Source organism: Orbicella franksi, chromosome 2, assembly GCF_964199315.1.
Source record: "Orbicella franksi chromosome 2, jaOrbFran1.1, whole genome shotgun sequence".
Taxonomy (NCBI): domain Eukaryota; kingdom Metazoa; phylum Cnidaria; class Anthozoa; order Scleractinia; family Merulinidae; genus Orbicella; species Orbicella franksi.
Window position 1 is genome coordinate 22,161,589 of NC_138146.1, and position 8,285 is coordinate 22,169,873.

Sequence of the window (8,285 nt, forward strand, 5' to 3'; positions counted from 1 at the left end):
GAGTGATCCAAAACCCAAAGTTATCTCAACCAAGAACTATAAATCGTTAGACACTAAGCAATTTAGGAGCGACTTCGATCAGGCCCCATGGCATATAACTGGATTATTCGATGATATCGATGACAGCGTAGATGCTTGGCAATACTTATACGATGAAATCCTACACCACCACCTACCCCCACGAGATGTTCAGATAAGAGATAAATCTCTTCCATGGATTGACACCTCCATTAGAAAAGAAATGAACAAGAGATACAAACTCCTAAAAAAGGCAAAATCATCAGGTAATCCTGAATTATGGAGTCTCTACAAGCAGAAGAGACTAGAGGTGAAAAAGCTATTAAAGAGTGCTGAAGCTGCTTACTGGCATAACTTATTCAAAGAAGCTACCAACCCTAATGAATTTTGGAAATTGACTAACCAAGTTTTAAGAAAACACAAAGTCAAAAGCATTGGTCCAATCTGTGACCGCAACCACAACGGAGAGCTATTAACCCATGACTTAAAGAAGGCTGAGTATTTCAATGACTTCTTTGTGAATGTCAGTGAAGACCTCACTAAGCAACTCGATCCTTTGGACCTCTCATCCCTAAACACCTTTATCACTAGAATTACACCTACCAGAGACAATATTTACATGAACTGGGAACTGGTAAAAAACAAACTAATAAAGGCTGCTAACCCCAAGAAGGCTACTGGTCCTGACCATGTTTCTCCAAGGGACCTCTCCATAATTGGCGACCCTGTCATCCATAGTCTATTACCAATTTTTATGAAGAGTGTGAGAGATGCATCTTTCCCCTCCAGCTGGAAATTATCACGTGTCAATCCCATATTTAAGAAAGGATCACCAATAGACGTAAACAACTACAGACCTATCTCCCTTCTCAGTATCCCAGGAAAAATCTTAGAAGATATTGTGAGCGATACCTTAAACAACCATATGGATACACAAGGTTTATTATGCAACAACCAATGGGGATTTCGAAAAAATTACTCAACTGAGAGCCTTTTACTTCATCTAACAGAGACTTGGAGAAATGCACTGGACAAGGGCCTGAAAGTGGGTGTCCTTTTTATCGATTTCCGGAAAGCTTTTGACACTGTGAACCATACTATCCTACAAGAAAAGCTAAAAGCCATTGGTGTATCAGGTGACCTGCTTTCCTGGCTTGATGATTACATGTCTGCACGTAAGCAGTTTGTCCAATTATCAGAATATCAGTCCGAGCCCAAAACCATTACGTTTGGAGTCCCCCAAGGCTCAATATTAGGGCCCAAATTATTTTCAATCTTCGTAAACGATCTTCCTGAATCGATAACAAGTGGTAATGTCTTTATGTTTGCTGATGATACCACAATTTACACAATTAGCAAGGATATCGACAATATCACCCTGACACTGCAATCCATTTTAGACCAGGTATACACCTGGTGTCAGTCTAACAGATTAATAGCCCACGAATCGAAGACGGAAGCCCTGATAATTTCAAGACAGAGCTTTATTGGTCCCTTGCGACGTTTGACTTACGGCAGTAGCACTATTGAGTACAAACAATCATCCAAATGTCTTGGGTTAACAATCGACAACAAGCTATCATGGTATGAACACATCGGGAACGTTTGTAAGTCCTTCAGTAACAAAGTCGCAGTCTTAAAACGGATAAAGTTCCTACCAAAACCAGTCTTGGAAACTATTTATTATAAAACAATCATCCCCAGTGTCCTATATGGTATTGCAGTCTGGGGATCTTGTTCTCCAGCTTTGTTAGATGATTTAGACCGAATTCATTTGAGAGCAACAAGAATTATTAATAGTCTACCGCATTACATCCATGGTGATCACATCAGGAACGCTCCATATTGGAACCCTATTGTTTCATTTTACATACCATGGAAATAGCATCAATCCTCTAAAGGACTTACTAGTGAAACCCGAGTCTACTTATAGCTTTAGAAAATCCTTAAATTTTGAGGTGGATAGACCAAGAACAGAAGTGGGAAGATCTTCTTTTAAACATCGTGCTGCATTATCTTGGAATTTCCTTCCCGATGACATCAAGTCTTGCTCTAACCTTGATTCTTTCAAGAAAAAACTTAAGGCAAATAAGAGTCTCTTAAATTCTATCAGTTTCACTAAAGCGTCCTGCTGCGTTACTAACAAATCACTGGACTTCAAATATTTTTGATTAATTTATTTATTTATTTTTACTGTACATTGTTATTAATTCATCTATTTTACCTATCATTATTTATTCAGCTATTGTAAATAAATTCTGGATCATGTATTATGTAGGATCTTATTGTAATTTATTATCTTAGATAGTCCAGGTCCACATCAGGACTTAACGTCTTGCCAATTGATCTGTAACCTGCTTTATCAAATAAATCATGTATGTATGTATGTATGTATGTATGTATGTATGTATGTATGTATGTATGTATGTATGTATGTATGTATGTATGTATGTATGTATGTATGTATGTATGTATGTATGTATGTATGTATGTATGTATGTATGTATGTATGTATGTATGTATGTATGTATGTATGTATGTATGTATGTATGTATGTATGTATGTATGTATGTATGTATGTATGTATGTATGTATGTATGTATGTATGTATGTATGTATGTATGTATGTATGTATGTATGTATGTATGTATGTATGTATGTATGTATGTATGTATGTATGTATGTATGTATGTATGTATGTATGTATGTATGTATGTATGTATGTATGTATGTATGTATGTATGTATGTATGTATGTATGTATGTATGTATGTATGTATGTATGTATGTATGTATGTATGTATGTATGTATGTATGTATGTATGTATGTATGTATGTATGTATGTATGTATGTATGTATGTATGTATGTATGTATGTATGTATGTATGTATGTATGTATGTATGTATGTATGTATGTATGTATGTATGTATGTATGTATGTATGTATGTATGTATGTATGTATGTATGTATGTATGTATGTATGTATGTATGTATGTATGTATGTATGTATGTATGTATGTATGTATGTATGTATGTATGTATGTATGTATGTATGTATGTATGTATGTATGTAAAAGTGTTGGGTGGAGAAAAGATAAGTACCTCAGGCATAACAGCAGTAATGAAAAACGCTTAACATACTGCGCAAAATACTAAATTGACATGTGCCGACTGCATAAATGTCTCGTTTAGGAAACGTACTGCAAAAAGAAACATGAATCTTTGAAGATGCCTCTGCCATCTAATTAACCGCTTAGAACTTTTCCCTGTACACTTCTTTTACTTGCGTCCTACATAGCCACGGGCTCCCACGAAAGTGCCTAAGATTCCTTCGTGCTAGTTGCCGTAGTAAAAATGTAGTCAATCCACTTGGGAACTCAGTTGTCTCCAAATTTAAGGATATAGTGAACATCCCGTTGTGTTATAATACATCTCAGGCCCGGACCTAGACTGCAAAAACAGCCGTATTTTTTGCGAACGTTGGCGACGGTCAATGTTCGAATGAAAGGTCTGGAGCGAGTGTAAAAACGGCGAGGGAGATTGGGGAGAGACGCTAAAAAATACGATGTTTTTCACGTCTCACACGCCCCACGGGAGTGTGAGGCTCGCGCGCTTCACATGCGAGGATCGCGCTTACGGCGCTTCCCGAGAACGTCCGAAAACGACTGTTTTGCAGTCTAGCCCGGACCCAATAAAGTCAAACACAGGATTTCGTGACGTTGGATACCATTTTTAAAGTTGTGAAATTTTCATTCAAATCGTTCATACTGCACATTTTCTTGCATTTCATATAGTAACTGTTGTATCGAGATATTGTATTATTACTGTCAGTACCAGAAATATTTAAGGATTATTATTGTGTAGCACGGCAAAAGCCAATTAAGCAGAAAAAAAAAAAACTAAACCGCAAACACCAGGAGTAATAGGCCATGTTCGATATATCAATATTCTAACATCGCTCCGAGGCTTTCAGGACAAACTTCTATGTTTGGTGCTGTTTTCTTTGTTTCTAAGTCTCTTTTGGGAATTGAAAGACAAAGGAAACTTAAAAAATTTGCACTTTTGACCCGGAAGCCTCGGATCGATGTTGGAATATTGATATATCGAACGTGGCCTATTGGTTGTGGTTTCGAGGTTTTCTCACGTGTCCTGAACTTTATTGGTTCCATTCAATACCAATTTAATCTTTTGGAATCAAATCCAAATGTTCACAGTTTTCTGAGTTTCACAGTAATAAAAAAAAAGTGATTGCTTAAATTTTAAATCCACTGTTTAAATTCCTGAGTCCTCACATTTCCAAATTTTATGGCGAGGCGACCATTTCCCAGGAGCACCCAACGACCGTTTTCTCTCGAACGTTTTTAAATGCTGCTTTAGGCTATCTGGAGTACTTTTAAAGCTCTGTAGGTTAATTTTAGGTTGCGCTAAAAATATTTTATCTGTTCGGTTGTTCTAGGGGAACTTGAGTATTCCCTAATTTATTAGGGCCTTTTTTGTCCATTTCCCGAAAACCTTAGGTCTTACTGCCTTTCCGAATTTTTTTCGGTACCCAAAACGACATTTTTAACAATCCGAAAACAACAGACATTAAATTTCTCATATCACGAAAGTTCGAGGTGAGAATTCTCTTAAGAAAATCAGAGAGGATTTAAGGCCTTCCGAACAGGTAATTTACCGAAACGATCCGTTTCCGGTCCGGGATCATTTACGGTACAATTTGGGGATCATTTCCGGTCCTGGGATCATTTGCGGTACACTGTGGTACACGGTACACTGCGGTACCGCGGTACACTGCGGTACAATTATAAAAGAATCAAGTGAATGTTATTTCTTATTGTACTAGTTAATGTTAAACCTTTATTGTAAACAGACCAATACCTCCCTTTGGAGAGTAAGGCGCAATAAAGATATACTATACTATACTATACTGTGGGGATCACTTGCGGCACGAGGATCACTTGCGAGCCGGGATCATTTGCAGGCCTGTTCAGGCTCATTTAAGGTCATTCCCCAGTATTGCATTGCGCATCCCTACTGCGCATAATTTCACGCGTGATTAGCGCGCGCGCATTAAAGAATGGCGGCTTTTTCTTTACAGCTGGACCTCGCCATAGAGGTAAATCGTCATTTTCTCGCAATCGAGTATGGTGACTTTTTTGTTGTTTTGAATTGAGTAATAAATTTCTCTGTGTAAAATAAATATGGACCAATTCTCAGTGTAGAACAAAAAGCAATCGTCGGAAACGTGAATTTAGCAAGCAATCGTGACTACAATCATGGTGTTATTATAAGGATTTATATGGGTATAAACAAGGTGCTGTTGCTCCTAAACGAACATGGGGACCCCTAATTTTTATTTCAAAATTTAAGTTCCTATAATATAAACAATCAATAGGCAAAGTTTGACAGAAATCTCAGTGTAGGTTCTATTTCAGTGGAATGACCGTAATTTTTCTCCCTACGGTCATCGTAGTCTCCTCCGCAGCCGTTTTTTGGCATATCACGCAACGCTCCTTTGGGGGAGCGTTGCGTGACATGCTAAAAAACGGCGGCGGGGGAGACTACGGTAATCGATGCTCGACCGCGTCTCGCCAAAATACGAATGGCTTAAAAAAAACTCGCCTGGTATGCCGCCGGAGCGTACCAGTGATAAGGTATAATATCCATACAGTTCCTTTCCAATCGTTAAGGTTGAGATCCACCTCTTCGTTGCATATAGCCTACGAACAGGCTCACCTTTGAGTCACAGGTGCGAGCGGCGAAGAACAAAGCAATCCGGCGGGAAGGAGTCTGGTTAAGAGGCGCCAAGGAATACCAATCGAATATGATGACACACAAATAAAACAACATAACATTCAAAATCAGGCAAGTTTTATTACAGAAATATTTTCGCAACTACCTCGCACCTAAATTAGTTGCAAGTATATATTAAATCCGTGTATAAAATTCTTGCGTTCTCTGAATGACTTCCAAAACTCAGGATACGCTGCTCAATTCATTTCAGTAGCGAGCAAATTGCGACAAATCTTATCGCCGGTCGACGTTCTATTTCGCACTAAATATCAACTATCTGGCAATTCACTGGTTTGATAGAATGGTTTATGCTTGAGAACGACAGAACGTTTTCAGATTTATTGATAACAAACCAGCAGCAATGCCAACTTCGCCAGGCTTAACACCAGCGCGCATTCTCCTCTGCTTGAAAGCGGGCATGCAATTTTGCTGCGAGTTGATTGTTTCACTGCGGTGTTGGTGGTTATTGCGATTGCACAGATGAGATCACTTAAAAATCGGTTTTACAAAAGTGATTTAATAACCGCTAGCTCAGTTATAACTATTTTACGAAAACAACTTTTCATCTCAGTTTCTCTTTGCACGATTTTGATACTTCGATCAATAACTGTTTAAAGATTAGAAAAGAAAGTTCTCTTCATTATTCAGTGCTACACACGAACACGATTTAACGTCACTACTACAACCCTCAAACCCTATGCCTAGCTATTCAACATACCAAGAATATAAACATTTGCTATTTAATTTAACTATAAAGAAGTGCGAAGGTGTTGACAACCTTAAAAACATCTGGTATTAAAGTTAACAAATTAAAAAAAAATTGACGTTTCGATCTTGAGAGGCGTGTGAAAATGGTAATACCGATATCGAAGTACTGTTTGCTCATCTATGAAAGATTTAAAAGACATATTTTGTGTTCTTAGTTGGATATCGTCGAGGAATACAATGTCCTCGAGATGGGATTTTCGAAGCGGCTAGGGGCGAAAGCTACTATCACCCCTTAGCCGTCTTGTTTCGAAAGAAAAAAAAAAGTAAAGAAAACGAAGAAAAAATTGGAGGACGAACATCGGAAAATTTATATAGCTGCAGATGTGCATGCAAGTTGGAAGAAAGTAAAACGAACACGGCCTTCGCACAACATAAACATGACAAATATTCTTTACAAACGGCGGCGTGCGCAACAGTATTACGAATCTTTTGGTTAAAAAATTTGTGTCAATCAAGATCGCACATGCGCTTTATCGTGACAATGACGGATGAATAAAAGAAGAATAAAATTGCGCGCGAATATAAATGTAAAGAATTCCTAAGAGACATAAACTAGTACAATAAAAATGTGATGATGTAATCAGGTATTGGTACGCACAGAAAAAGTGCAGGCAATTGAAAAAGTGCAGATCGAAGTTTGATTGCTTAATTTTCCAGATGTTCTTCATTAAGGTGTTAAAACCTGTGTTAAACACTCGAAAAGACTCTATTCGCGCTACACTTTTTACGTGACTGCGCGTGCTAATACCTGACGACATCATCACCACATTTTTATCATGCTAATTCGTGTCTCTTAGGAGTTCTTTTACATTTATATTCGCACACAATTTTATTCATCTTTGACTTGGTTATGACGTTAAGTGAACATCGAAACGTCGTCAAAATTTTTTTAATTTCTTAACTTTTAACCAGATGGTTTTAAGGTTGTGAACAACTTTTTCACAATTTTTTATAGTTAAATAGTATAAACATTATACTAAAATACCATGATATAATAGATACCACATCAAGTCAAACCAAGTTAAAATGTCAGTGAGATAAATTATCACCGTCGTTAACGGAGTGCTAGCGTTAGTTAATTGCATGCACTTAATAGAGTGGTTTTCACTTGAGTGTCGAAAAGTAATTGGTTTTGCATTATTGCGTTACGATTGGCTTAAAAAACTCGCGCCACTTTTCCTCCAAACAGAAGTAAAACCAAAACCAATCGTGACGCGCTCACACACGTTTTCCCGCGCTTCGTGTTAGCTACATGTAGTTACTTCGAGTTTTGATTGGTTCATTGGATTGCCTGTGTCCGCTGCGATTGGCTTGAGTGATTACTTTGGTTCTGTTTTTACGACACTCAATTGGAATCCGCTCTATTCCAGTTAGGAAAGGTAAAACATCAGGCATTAACAGGCAGTAGGCTTTACAGCATTACTGCCTTCTGTCTATTCACTGCAGTTGATACACCATGCGCAGGTTTAGGGGGCTCACAACAGTTTCCAGAAGTTTTTTAGCCCTTCTTCTTTGATGAATCAATGCTTCCATTCGTTTTCCGTTGATGCCATAATAGTCTAGTCATTAGCTTTATTAGTAAAAGGGTTAATAACTCAAAAACGAAGTCCGACGACCCCCAACTTTAATTAACGAATTTTACTTAGCAAGTTAAAGTAAAATTTTCTTTGAAGTTTACGGAGAGAGTTCAGAGCCACTTAAATTT